The sequence below is a fragment of the Thermobia domestica genome, unplaced genomic scaffold (assembly GCF_964235325.1).
Source record: "Thermobia domestica unplaced genomic scaffold, izTheDome1.hap1.1 HAP1_SCAFFOLD_1968, whole genome shotgun sequence".
NCBI classification, from domain to species: Eukaryota; Metazoa; Arthropoda; class Insecta; order Zygentoma; family Lepismatidae; genus Thermobia; species Thermobia domestica.
The window spans coordinates 6,686-21,890 of NW_027657675.1; the positions used below are offsets into that span (position 1 = coordinate 6,686).

The 15,205-nt window shown below is 39.1% G+C and overlaps 1 non-coding gene across 1 annotated transcript; it reads right to left on the reverse strand.

The window, feature by feature from the left end:
* Nucleotides 1-4,849: 4,849 nt before the first annotated feature.
* LOC145678172 (5S ribosomal RNA) lies at nt 4,850-4,968 on the reverse strand. Its single transcript, XR_014130281.1, has one exon. It is a non-coding gene; the product is annotated as a 5S ribosomal RNA (ribosomal RNA).
* Nucleotides 4,969-15,205: the final 10,237 nt, after the last annotated feature.

A 15,205-nucleotide genomic window follows, 5' to 3' on the forward strand; every position in this document is an offset into this window, starting at 1 on the left:
GGCAGTAGTTACAAGAAACCTAGGCTCGCTCGTTGGGCACAGTAGCAAATGAGTTCTGAGATCAGAGAATAAGAGTAGTTGCGTATTACAAACCATATACATATAACACATATCACACAAATATGAATATCGACCTTGCAAAGAATAAATCGTACTTAAGTGTGCATTTAATGTCATTACTATGTTGCAAAAGAAATTTAGGAAAGTTTTTTGATCCGCTCTGTTCATGATGTCATTGGGGCATAGTAATGAACAATAATAAATGTCGAGAACATATTGAACAGAGTAATTTCAGCCAAGCCAACGCAAGAGAGAAACATGAGTGCTTTAAGAATGTTGGAAATTCCTTTGTCTAGCATGAAGTACATGAGAATATGTGGTATGAGGTTTTCTTCCATTGCTGAGAATCTGGGCTCGACTGTCCTGTCCTCTGGGTAATATGAGCCCGATGTACGCAAATATCAAAAAAATGTAGCTAGCGACAATACAAAAGGTAATGATCTTATAATTAATAATGTAGTGGGAACTAAGCACATCGCTGTTTGGAGTATTCTAAAGATAGTGTGACTTCCTATGGGCTTCAATTACGATCGACGACTACACATACTAATTAATCGAATAGCAGCGAGAATTTCGAATGACACTAAGCAACTATCTCAGACACTTTTGATGAGTCTGTATATCGAAAACAATTCATTTCAATCGTAAATCTCCTCTATAAAGGGGTTTGTGGCCCTCATAAGGGCCGATTTGTATGAGATATAGGTCTTACATTTATGCCTTCTTCTCAGTTTTCTTGGGCAGAAGTACAGCTTGAATGTTGGGCAAAACACCACCCTGAGCGATTGTAACTCCAGACAACAACTTGTTTAATTCCTCGTCGTTACGGATAGCTAACTGCAGATGACGTGGAATAATCCTAGTCTTCTTGTTGTCACGAGCAGCGTTGCCTGCCAACTCAAGAACTTCAGCTGCCAGGTATTCCATGACTGCAGCCAAATACACGGGAGCGCCAGCACCAACTCGTTCGGCATAGTTACCCTTTCGCAAAAGACGATGGATTCTGCCTACTGGGAATTGAAGGCCAGCCCTGCTGGAGCGGGACTTGCTCTTTCCCTTGACTTTTCCACCTTTGCCGCGACCAGACATTGTTCAATATTCTTTCGTAATAAGATGAGAGGAAAAATTGCGGCCTCCAGAAACAGAAACAGAAACAGAAAAGTTAAAAATAAGGACGCCCCTCGGGAAAGCCCGCGCCCTGGATAGTGGGTAAGGCATCAACCAACATTCTACATGCCTCTCCCCCATGCAATTAGTAGCCTAAAGCTGTTGTCGGTGGGTGTGTCTCGCGGTTTCTATCTTTTCGGAAGACATTTACACGCGTATCTGTAAATAAAGTGTAAATAGAAAGAAAGAAGAGTAAATTAGAAGATAGGAAAGCGCGTAAGAAGATTTTATTGTCTTGATAGAGGGACAAAAAACCTGGAATCCAGGAAAAAACCCCCTGTATCGGTCATGCTGCATGCAATAGTATTTACATGGCAAAACCACTTTTGAAGGGTGGTGAAAATCCATGTAAAAATGTCTGTATTAATAAATTAATAAATTATATTTTAATTTAAATTACAAAACCTATCTGTAAATGTTACACTAGCTGTGTTGTCTGTAATTGGGAGGTGTTTTGTTAGTAGGGAAGTCTGTTATTTTTTAAGCATGCATATCTGTAATCATTGTCCATGGTCTCGCCAGGTCGTCATCGGTTTGCGTCAGTCACAATTGCGTTGATTACCCCTGCTCTATACTGTTATCTCCGCACTGCTTCTTCTGCTTTAATGGTGGTCTGTCTATGTTTGGATTCCTCTTCACAGTGTCTGCGTAGGTGTTGCTGATGTAGATCTGGCCTGTAGTGGTTGTAATTGCATTGACTGCATTTCCGAATATTTTTCTGGACGCTGCTGTTATGGCTATTGTGAGGTTTCTGCGTTGTTGTTGACTTGTGGTTGTTGTGAGTATGTATGTCGTCCAAGTTACTATTTTGTTTGTGGCTTTTTCTATTGCTTCTTCTATCCATTTCTTCATTTCACTGTTGCATCCTTCTTCTGTACTGGTTATGGGCGTTTGTGGTGACTGGTGGTCCTGATAAGAGCCGGTGGTTGGATCTGATTTGTCTTCTATTGTTATTAGTGGTGGCGGTCGTCTTGGTTGTTGTGCTTTTGGTCTTTTTGGGCAACTGCTGCTACCAGTACGGTGTGAGTCGCTGATGCAGGTGGCACAGAAGTTATTGTTCCTTTGTTTGTTGCAATCTTCTTTGTGATGTTTGCCACAGCGGTTGCATACTCTCTCCTCTTTGCACCAGTACTTCAGATGCCCGTACTGATAGCAGTTATGACATGGCATCGGCCTTGGGAGTGTCCTCGAAGTTTCTACTTTGTATAGTTTTTGTTGTATCTTCACTCCGGTTGCTAGAAGTTGGTTCACTTGCTGTGGGTCGTCAGAGAAAATTCTCAGTAATGGTGTTGGGCCTCTGTCCGTTTTAATTCTTGTGATGTTCCGGATATTCAGTTTTTGTTTCTTAAGGTCCATCTTTATTTCCTCCACATCTAAGTTGGTAGGTACACTCTTTACGACGCATGTAAAGGTGGTGCTGGTTCTTCTGGTTTGTTTTCTTGTGCTGCTGGATTCTGGTTCAACTATTGGTCCTCTATTATTTGGCAGGGGTGAAGAGTGGATTTGGTTGCTGGCTGTTGTGGGTGGACGGTGCTCTGTCTTCTGGTTTTCTCTGGGTGGCTGGTCCTGAAGAGGGCCGGTGTGCTTTTGTTTTTCTTCTTGGGTGGCTTCTTTCTTCTGTCTTCTTGGCTTCACCAAGGTGAAGCCGTTTGATTCTTCTGAAGCTCTTCCTTCATTGGTTTCTTGGTGTGTGGGGTTCTTTCCTACTGGAAGTTCTTCTTTGTGGGTTGTTTGTTTCTTCCTATCTTGATCTTGTTTGTCGTATTTCTCTTGGTGGGCTTCTTCTTCTGCGTTGTTGGCTTCTTCATCTTCCATGAAGAATGCTTGTGGGCCGAACTCTGTAGCACTGAATAGTCGAAGGAACATCTTCCTTGTAACGAGATTGGAAAAAAGAAAAGTAATTTCTCTGTGTCCAGTTTTTCGAAACTTCACGTTTGTTAGGTCCATCTTCTTTGCTACAAGGTCCATGATGTCCCTTCCTCTTTTGAACCCTCCGCTAAGATTGGCTAGCGTTACTGGCAGGTCAAAATCTTCTGAAGCATCTGGGTTGGTGAACTCGAAGGAAGCTTCCTCTCGCTCCGTCTTGTCTTGCACGGTTGGCACTCTCCGGGTAGGAGTCATCTTTCTTGGACGCGGCATGATTGGTAACACTTTGCACTTTGGTCCTGAAAAGGGCCACACTTTCTGAGTGCACACAATGTCACTATTTCACTATAGGGTTGGTTTGGTCCTTGAAAGGGCCCGTTAGTCTCTAATTATAAGTGTCTTGTGCCTCTCTAAGCTGTCCCGGGGAGATAGTATTGCGTTCCCGTCAGCCGACTGTCGCCAAAGGCTGTACAACCTATATGGCCAGCGCGAAGCTTGACTCACAATAGGGGGTCCAGCCGACGGAAAACAATGCCTATTTCCACAGGAAGCGGTGTGTGTTAAATGTGTTGTGAATTTTGCCTTTATTAGAAAACAGTTTCTCTTCTCTAAAAGACTCTATGCAGAGTCGTTATTTATCTCAACACTGAGATCACTTTGTTGGTGAACACACCTCAGTTAACACCGCAAGGTTTACTGGCGTGTCACGGCGTCTTCTCTTCTCTCGGCGTTAGTCTTCATTCTCACTGCATGAATTTCTTCTCTAAGTCAGTTTTGTTACTACTTCAAGCGTGCACCCGAGTGCATCAAATGAAAAGCAAGGCAGTTGGCGCGAATTGAAACACGTACTGTAATTTAAATGAAGTCGATAAATCGGCGGACACATCTAATTTTGCTGAACGAGTGAGTCATCATGCCACCAAAAACTAGCGGAAAGGCTGCAAAGAAGGCTGGTAAAGCCCAAAAGAATATCTCCAAGGGAGATAAGAAGAAGAAGAGGAGGAGGAAGGAGAGCTATGCCATTTACATCTACAAAGTTTTGAAGCAAGTGCATCCTGACACTGGCATATCTAGCAAAGCTATGAGTATCATGAACAGCTTTGTTAATGACATCTTCGAGCGTATTGCTGCTGAAGCTTCTCGTTTGGCCCATTACAATAAGCGGTCAACTATCACCAGCCGGGAAATCCAAACAGCTGTGCGCCTTCTTTTGCCTGGTGAACTTGCCAAGCACGCTGTAAGTGAGGGTACGAAGGCTGTTACCAAGTACACAAGCTCTAAGTAAAAATCTTCTTCAAGATTTTTCATTTCAAACGGTCCTTGTCAGGACCAACACATTATTCGAAAGAGTTAAATCACGAAATTTGCTTCATTCTGTTATGTAGAAACACCTTGAAATCCAATTTCTATATGCTGTTAGTAAAAAAGTAAAGCACATAGCGGAGATGTGTCGTGCTTGTATACGAAAGGCATTTACTCGCCGGAGATCTACACTTAGTCATAATAATTTACTTTTAAAAAGTGGTAATACATTCCGTGTTAAGTATAGTAGTAGGTGCACACGGATCGGAAATCAGGTTATTTTAATGTGCCGTGCAAATAAACAGGCTGTTAGTGTAAGAAATAGTGGGTATAACGCTTAGAATATCGATTAATCGCTATGAAATAATGTTGATAAATTATCTCTTGAAAGTACTATAAAATTAATGTTTCTAGTATTTTCGTACTTGAAGGATAATGAAATTTGAAAAAGAGATGCCAACAGCACCTGGTGTTCCCAGGCGGTCACCCATCCAAGTACTGACCAGGCCCGATGCTGCTTGACTTCGGTGATCGGACGAGAACCGGTATATTCAGCATGGTATGGCCGTTGGCAACTACCTTTTCTTCAATGTCCTGTTAAGGAAGTATGTTTTAAGTAAGAATTGACATTATTAACTATAAAGGCAAGCATATTAACGTCGTTAACATTACTTGGAATATACTAATATTCGAATAAATATTTGAATGTTCGAATGATGAGTGATTCGGATGTTCATAGTGCCACTATGTCCTATCGAGTTTACTATCACGAACCACGTATGAAATTGTATATAAATAAATAAAAATAAATCCTTTATTAAGTATTGATTACAGGAAAAAGGCAAACTTACATTCTTTAATGTACACAATGAAATGTATGAAAGATATTTTTAAGATATGTTTCACTTACCCTTTATAACGCAAGGTAGTTTTCAGTGTAGCATCCTCTTCAGCTGCGAGATAACGTAAGGCAGATGATCATTCAGTCGTGAAGCACTAAAATGTAATATACATTTTAACTATTATCGATAAGAATTATTTACTGCAGGGATGCAAATAAAGTGAGGCAAATTAGTAAATAAAAACCGATACTGTAACTGATAATGTAATTACGTATCTGTATTAGTTGTATATACAGTAATCGCACGATTATCCGCGGAGTTGGATGTTGGCATAATCGCGCATAATCAGCAGTATGAGCAGAAAAGGGAAATGAAATGAAATCTTTAGATTTACGTCGCATACTTATACCGGTTACGCTAAAGGAGACGGTGATGATGAGTACTGAATGAAGAAAGTGGGAGGAAACGGGAGAAACCCGAGAAAACCCATGAGCACGGTCTTTATGCACGACAAAGTTCACACGGCACGAGCTGGGATTGAACCAGGGACCCCAAGCACCGGAGGCCAAAAAAGGGACAAAAAGTCTTTCGTGCAACTTTCGTTTTCGGTAAAAAGTTTACACATAATTTAGAAAGAGTAGTTTTCTGGTCTTTTTATTTCACAAGTTGGTTCATGTCTATATTTTTTACATGCATAAAAAATTTTTCAACTCCCTTGCTTAGTTCCTGTTAAAGACCTCTACCTCTGATTGTATTTTTTGCACATATTCTTATTGTTTTCAGACAACATTTCTAAGAGCGTAATTTATCGTCAGCAAGAAAAGAAAAGGAAAGCCTCGGATAGTGGAATGTGTACTGTATATATATATATATATATATATATATATATATATATATATATATATATATATATATATATATATATATATACGTATTAGTATATAGTTTTATTTTATACGTCTCCTATTATTACACAATGTGCAGATATTGTGAAAGCGCAAGTAAATATGTATAACTCCCCGTTCTGCACTTAATAACTTGAAAGAAGTTCGGGGAAGGTAGTGTAACAGAAAGTGCAAACAGAAATGAGGGTTTACAGGCATTTAATATTATTCCGTAGTAGTATGATTTTTTGTAAAATATATATATATATATATATATATATATATATATATATATATATATATATATATATATATATATATATATATATATATATATATATATATATATATATATATAAACATACATATTCAATGATATAGTAAGAGGTTAGCAGCACTGATAGAACTGCAGAAAGTACAAAACCGTTAATAAGAAAGAGAGAGAGATGGTGGCCGCTTTTGTGCTTTTCATTGGCTAATTCCGAATTGCGCGCGAATACGTACGAGATTTCTTTCTTTTTCCTCTTCGCAGCCCAGATGTTGCCAATTAGAAGTTTTTAGTACTACATTTGTATGAAAATGTTGCCTTTAAGAAATGTGGTTTGCATACGGAGAAAAGAGCAAAATGAATATTTATCTTAGTGGGCATGAAAAAAGACGAAACATTTTGCAAGATGGACACACGAACTTCCTTAATGCAGGCGTTCAGTACATTATTGTAAAGAAAAAAACACTAAAAAGAATTACTTCAATATCCCTAGCAACATTCAACAATTCATAGAGAAAAATCTTTATTTTGAGAACAATGGAAAACTATGTAATTGTAGATAACTACTAAATTTAATGATTAAGGAAAACGTTTAGGCCCGGCCCTTCAGAAAGAAAGTGCACAGAATTTTCTCTCATGGAAGCAATTGCAAAATCAACATTTTGTTTGCAGTTATAATTAGAGGATCTATATACAGGGTGTTCGAAAAAGAATGTATCCTCTTGAAAGAAAATATTCTCTGGGCCCCTAATCCTTTATATACCGAAAGGAAGTTTGTATAGCATTTTTTCTTACCTTCGTTAGAAGAATTGAAAGTGACTACTATCGTGACACGGGAGATATTTGATCGATAGTCGAATTACTCCCATGCTCGAATGAACACGTCTCTTGTAAGGAGAGGAAAGGCTTCTGTGATCCGCTATCGCAGCTGTGTCATATCTGCAGAGAATGTTAGGACACAAACGTGATCTTTGAGAGCCTCGTGAAAAGAAGTCGCATAGTATCATGTGTGGAGACATCGGGGCCATCTGAAGAACGCTTCATCATTAGGACCAAGGGCGAGTTACGAAACACTCTGGGATATATTTATTAACATAACTTCTCGTCATTCTGCAAGTGTGGTGGAGCTCCATCCTATTGGAAAAGGAAACCTCGGGAGCCCTCTTCATGTGTAGGTATCGTTCACATCTGAAGCATGTGAAGATAGATTACTGTACTATCGTGTACCTAAAATCATTTTCTACGAATACGAACATGTCTACACTGAAGGCAGTGCAGCTCTTTTTCTCTTTTTTTTTTGGTCATGTATTGTAACGCGGGGCAATGCACACAATAACATGTAATGTTGTGTATCATCATAAAGGGCCAGGGCGATGATTGGATCTTGATGGACGTGGAGAACTGATAGGTGATGTGAGTGGTATTGTGATCTATGGTTGTATGTTTACTGATGAATGCATAAGGAGAGGTGAAGGGGTTGCCTTTTTTTTTATGTCGATCGGCAGGGAAGCGATTGGGAAACTTTTGACTTTGTTTTTCAACCGAATATATTGATTGAATAGGTCGCCGACAATTTTACGGGGCGTCACGTCGTTGCCTTTTTCATGTCGATCGCGAGCGAAGCGAGCGTTTTTTTTTTTTTTTTTTTTTACCGACAATATGTATTGAATCGGTTGCCAACACCTTTAGGGGCGCGTCACGTCCTTCTTTCTGTGCTGATCGCGAGCGAAGCGAGCGCGAAATTTTTGACTTTTTTTTTTTTTTTTTTACCCACAATATTTATTCAATCGGTCGCCAACACTTTTAGGGGTGCGTCACGTCCTCTTTTCTCTGCTGATCGCGAGCGAAGCGAGCGCGAAATTTTGACCTTTTTTTCTCTTTTTAATTCTTTTTTTTTTCTTTAAGAAAAAATATTGATTTCATAGGTCGCCAACATTTTTACGGGATGGAACATCGTTTATTTGTTTTTCCAACCGTCTTTCTGTCTTGAGCCCCCGCCAAGTTAACTTTATGGTGGACAAAAACTATGTGCGGTGGGTTACCGCGGGGTTCTCCCGTTTCCTCCCACTTTCTTCATTCCACCACCATTTCAATCATTTCTCATAATCAGCGCCTCTTTTAGCCTAAGCGGCATAACGTGGGACGTAAAACAAAGATTTCCTTTAGTTGCTTTCTGTCTTGATTACGAGCGCGAAATTTTTTACTTTTTTTTTCTTTCTTTTGATATTATTCATTTAATAGGACGGCAACACCTTTACGGGCCGCCGCGTCGTCGTTTACACTTCTTCAGCCCATATTCTTTCTGCTTGTTCGTTTTCCGGCATCTTGTTATCACCGCCCGCGGGAATGCCTATGTCTTTCATCGCTTTTTGAAGCAAATCTTTAATAAATATGCACTCTCACATTTCTACTAATATGCATACCACAGTGGATAGACTGTAACTAGGAAAGCAGAAGCCTGCATATCATATTATTTAACAGTTGAAAGTGAACTGCCATTTTAAGTTTGATTTTGATCAGATGAGTGCAGTTCAACTCGTCGACAATTGTGAAGATTCTCGAGGTTAGGGACCATCCATTTTGTGCTTTGTAATGAAAATGGCTGCAGCCAAACTTCTCTGATCTGAATGAAACTTGGCATGATGATACATCTTGACCTGCTCTACAAGTTTATTTAGTATTTTCCGTTGCGCAGGCTTTTGCTTCTCCAGGTTCTCCCATGGAACTGAGAAACGTATTCAGTCGAACTTCTGCGGTAAGTCAGTATATCATCCTGAGAAGTTTGATCGAGATAGCAGAGGTTCGACTATTCGTTTTTCAATTCCATGTGATATTACAACACGGTGAACTAAATTTATATAGAAACACTTTGATTTTGTTTTGTTTTTTGCTAGCATTAAACTGAGAAAATGTTATTGAATAGACAGAGAACACCACTCAAAGAAAAGTACATCATAAGAATATATATATGGTTGCTGTGGTTCTCGGTTTAATTTGCTAGTTAAGAAACTTGCTCTAAATAAGTACATCTTACAGGTGAAAAACTAAGCCAGGCGATAGAATTAAATATAAAGTTATACACTTTTATTTTACGTTTACTAGTGTTGGGTTACTACTGTAAAATAAGTCAGTATATATGAAAGATAACTGTATTAGGTACTATTTTCCACCGGCGGTGTATTCTTGCATAGTGTACTTAATGTTTACAAGCGGGGCGCTACTAGTATGGATGCATGACAAGTGCTATTGAAACTCGAAAACTAACTGGTTTCCACTACCCTTGCTTATACGTATACCCGCGTCGCCTTCGCTCCTGTTCACTTTGGACGCACATTCTTGCTATCGCTCAGGCCCCCAGCTTTCTCCTGTTTTGGCTCCCTTAAATAGTATTCGTGCTTTTTATTGGCCACCTGGCAAAGCACTTGTAATGATTTTACACCAGTAACTCTAAAATACATGTGTATTACTTTATTTAATTCTGTCGTCTGCAGAATTTTTTTTTTTTTTCGTACAAATATGCCTTTTCATGCAGAACACTGAATTTTGCCTGTAAATTTTTGAGAATATGCTGTGACGAAACTTGAGCACCGTTCTTCTTTTCTTTCTTATCACGAGTCTTCTTTAGCCTAATGAGCACAATCATCACACGATAACGACTATTCTTTTCATTTAACTTGTAAACAAGTTGAACTAATAATAATAATTGATGTACAAAGGAGAAGTGTCCTACATATTTGAGGTAAAAAATAAAATAAATATACTTCTACTTCATCCGTGTTTACAAAGTTAAATGTTATCGATTTACAAAAAATGGTCACCTATCCACACACTGACCAGGCTCGACACTGCTTGACCATACATATTAAAACATCGGTCCCACTGAATACACAAGTAGTAAGCACATTCACATAAAAATAATTAGGATTACAGTATATAAAATGTGTTAATTAAAATAGCAAATGCCTTACCTTATCACAGGCGATCCAAAGCCACTGCACATCATCTGCTACGCACACTATATTCCTCCAATATTTCACTCACTTCCTATATCACGCAACAGAAAATATTAATAAAATTCACTTAGCAACATTTTCATTTTTAATCAACAATACGTATAACAATTAAGAATAAAATTAATTGTGAGCACATTGTTATAATTAGAATACTGTTTTTATTCGTTTACAAATATGGGATTAATATAGAGCTGGCAGCAACAATATATACAACTCATCCTGTATGTATCGTAAATCCTAACTTGAGAAGACATCTCTGACGCAAACAATGAGACAAGAAATCAAATACTATATCCGACACATTTGGGGTTTATTGAACTTCAATGTTGGAAGATACCACCTTGTCGGTAGTACAAATGTAATATCCTTACAACACGCGGAACTTTTGCCAGGCATATCTAGGAATTTGGGAAGATTAATTGATATCCTTAATGTGCAATGTATGATTATGACGCATTGTTATGTACACGCAGACGGAACCAGGACAATCTATAGATGACATTTGCACTGTGTTTGGACAATTTGTTCGCAGAAAGTAACCGTTTTTGTCTATGAATACTTGAGAACATGGAAGGTATGAGATATACATTTTATGCGCAAATATTATAATACAAATCATTGTTAGTTTGGTGGATGCGTGAAAGAAAGAAAAGGAGTAGATTTTTGCAGACGTCCGGATATAAAGCGAGAACTGAGAATACGCATCTATAACATCTATTTTCTTTGTGTTAATGATATCGATGAACTAAACGGGGAAACTAAAATACAACTGTTTGCAGTATAATTCGAAGTATAGTCAAGTGCAGAGGCGTACTCACGGGGTGTCCACCGGGTGCGGACTCCTCGCAAAAGTTCCTAAGTGAACATACATTTGCAGACTTTCTCATTAAATGTAGTTATTAACAGGGAAAATATTGATGTATCATCAATATAAATCTGATCTTACACTTCATCTGTACTCTGTCTGTATCATGTTTTTGTGAAAAAGTAAGTGGAATATTTATCGTGTTTTCGAATGCAGAATAATAGTATATAGACATAGTGGCTTGTAGTATTGGAACCTTGCCCCCCGAAGCTTGGATCCCTTAGAAGAAAAAAAAAATGCATGCGCGCCTGGTGAAATGGTTAACGAATTCAGTTCACTCGATGAATCGACAGATAGTAATACACATTTCGACAGATCGACAGCATTCGACAGATACAGACATATGAAAGTAGCACAAGAATTAGGCGAAAGTCCGTGCGTTTCCTCAATTCACGTAGGAAACAACAGAAAATATCAACTACCATAAAATAATCCGTATATATATTTAATTTATTTGGAATAAAATAAATATAGAAACAACCTGTTCATACATAACTACGGTAAGTGCGTTAATTGCTAACGTAAGAACAAATATGAAACAAGGCACAAAATAAAAAAGAAAAATAAAGTTAAAGGGAATAAATATTTAGGCTTGATTGTCATTCGTATTAAGAAGCTGGGTAATAAAATGTTAAAATCTACAGAAAATTATGAAATTAAATCAGGATTTGAAATAAAAGTCTATACATTGGAAGTAGGCCAGGGAGTTTGCAAGGCAGATGTGTGCGACACGCGTTACTTTATAGATTCCCTTCATTGAACTATAGTAAGCAGTACGAAGATGGTACTTTGCGTATAATCACAGGAAGGATTGAAGTTAATTACCATGGTAATATAATTATTTATTGATAAGTATTTCCATGTTAAATTATGAAAATTATAAGCACAAGGAGGGTGAAAAAGTAGTGTGACCGACTTAGCAATGACTGAAACATAAAATAGAAAAGCGAATAAAAACAAATGCCTTTTGAGTTATGTGGAATAAAGTTTCTTCTAGCCAGTAAGGAAGAATAGGATCTGGTGCATTCATTGAATACCTGAAAAAAATCGTTTATCAAAATAGAAGGAAACACACTTATCGTTGTGGCAACTACGAACTTCTGTTTACCTCAGCCCGCCTCAGCAAGTGCTTTCTATCCGGTCCGCGCTCCGTAACCAAACTCAACGCTGCCTGCCAGCGAAAATTTCATTCTTCAGTATCGTTGAGTTTATTGCAGAAAGCAATGGCAGATACGGCATCAGCACCTGCAGCCCCGGCACAGGCTTCTCCTAAGAAGTCTGCAAAGCCTAAGAAACCAAAAACAACACCTTCTCATCCAAGAACATCAGAAATGGTGAACAACGCCATCAAGAATTTGAAGGAAAGGGGAGGAAGTTCACTGCAAGCTATTAAGAAATACATCTCTCAGAACTACAAAGTGGATGCCGAGAAGCTTGCTCCATTTATCAAGAAATACTTGAGAAGTGCAGTTGCTTCTGGGTCTTTGGTTCAGACCAAGGGAAAAGGTGCATCTGGATCGTTTAAGCTTAGTGCTTCATCGCTGAAGGAGAAGCCTGAAGGTGGATCTTCAACCAAGGCGAAACGATCAGCATCAAAGGAGAAGAAGCCTGCGAAAAAGCCAGCAGCTAAACGTCCCAAGAAGACTGGTGAAAAGAAAAAGGCTGCTGCTCCCAAACCTAAGAAATCACCATCTAAAGTGAAGAAGGCAAAAACTCCCAAGAAGCCAAAGGCCCCGAAGCCAAAGAAGGCTACAGCAAAACCGAAAAGTGCTAAGAAGGCTGCACCAAAGAAGAAGTAAATGTGTCAGTAAATCATCTGACATTTTAAAACGGCTCTTTTTAGAGCCATCAAATACTTTGAGAAGAGTAAAATTGTGCTTTTCCTATCATTATCACATGTTCATTCATAGCAATGTATAGTATACACGCAAGGGACTTTGAGTTTTCTTTTTAACCGAAGCACTTCTTGATGTAAGTGCTTTATAACAGAGGGGAATTGAGGGTGGGGAAAGAAAGCTTTCACGGGTGTCAAGAATGGTGTACTCGAAAAAAATGGGGAACACATTACGTAATGTCAATTTGTGATCACTTACTTTTTCCTTGTTCCTATCTTCAAGTAGCGAAACAGTACAGAAAACGCACTTAATGCATTTGTTAGAAAAACTTTTGCAGGCTGACTGGGTTCGATTCTCGGTGGGAGCTCAATGTTTCGCATTGCACGTTAATAAGTAGGTCCACGTTTGAAACAGCCTTGCTGCTGAAAGGGACACTAAACTAAAATCAACTCTTTTCAAGGCTGGGGTGAAAGAAATGTTCGAACTTATTACAACTCGTGAAAGTGAAGTAGACTGTTTCAATTTAACGTCGTACTATTATGATTTTTATGATAAAGGAGACGGGTGATTACGCCTAATGAATGATGGAAATACTGGTGTAATGAGAAAGTGTTAGGAAAAGGGAACACGCTAATAACCACGGATACCGTCTTATAATTCGTAATATTGCTATAAAGAAAAATAGTAACACCAGCAGAAATGTAGGTGTACAATTGAACTGATGTTAAGTACAAACAGACACTTAAAGAAAGTTTAGTTTAACGTTTGCATTCAACAGCAGCGACCTCTGAGAAAATATTACTTTTGCTACCTTGGAAGAAGTACATATTTCGCCTGCGAGTTCTATGAGATTAATAACGTTGAGAAGGGCAAACAGTGGTTGAATCGAAGTTAACTTATGCAACATATGGCAAAATCGAATCCTTGACCACATAAAACGAAGATAATCAATCGGTAAACATAGGGGAAAACTAAAGAATATACTTGAAAGATAGGATGATATACGAAACGAGAGGAAAACGAAGGTAGATGTATTAACTATGCAACATACGGCGTGAGAATTTAAAAAAAAAGATAACAAGTATGGACAAGATCCTTGTTAGGATAACAGCATCTCTAAGTAGTGTATTGGTCCTAAAAAGGACCGTTTTTGAACTCAGTGCCAGAACTTCAAACTTAAGCACGTTCCCCACGGATGCGGCGAGCAAGCTGAATGTCCTTAGGCATGATTGTGACTCTCTTTGCGTGAATAGCACACAAGTTGGTGTCTTCGAAAAGCCCTACAAGGTAAGCTTCACTTGCCTCCTGTAAAGCCATGACAGCTGAGCTTTGGAAGCGAAGATCTGTCTTGAAATCTTGTGCAATTTCTCGGACGAGTCGTTGGAAGGGCAGCTTGCGGATGAGCAATTCAGTGCTCTTCTGGTAACGACGAATTTCTCGGAGAGCCACAGTACCAGGCCTGTAACGATGGGGCTTTTTCACTCCACCGGTAGCTGGAGCACTCTTTCTTGCAGCTTTGGTGGCAAGCTGCTTTCGAGGAGCTTTGCCTCCAGTAGATTTCCTAGCTGTCTGCTTGGTACGTGCCATTGCAACTGTCACGACTTGTTTCAAATAATTGCGCGCTGAATGAAGTCAAGTTATATAAAGAGCAAAACCGTTAAATCAAGCTATTTCTCATTGGATAAAGTCAGTCGAAAAGGACAGTTCTCATTGGCTTAGACACGTTTTGTGTTTTTCCTCCGTGCTTTCCCTGCATGATCGAAGGAACAAAACCACGAGTCTTGGGCTGCTTGGGCTTGTATTTCTCGTGTGTGGTGAGCGAAGCAGTAACATATCGAAATGACAGGACGTGGAAAAGGAGGCAAGGGTCTTGGCAAAGGAGGTGCCAAGCGCCACCGTAAAGTTCTTCGTGACAACATCCAGGGTATCACCAAACCCGCTATTAGGCGTCTTGCTCGCCGTGGTGGTGTGAAGCGTATCTCTGGTCTCATTTATGAAGAGACCCGAGGAGTATTGAAAGTATTCCTGGAGAACGTAATCAGAGATGCTGTTACATACACAGAACACGCCAAGAGGAAGACAGTGACAGCTATGGATGTTGTG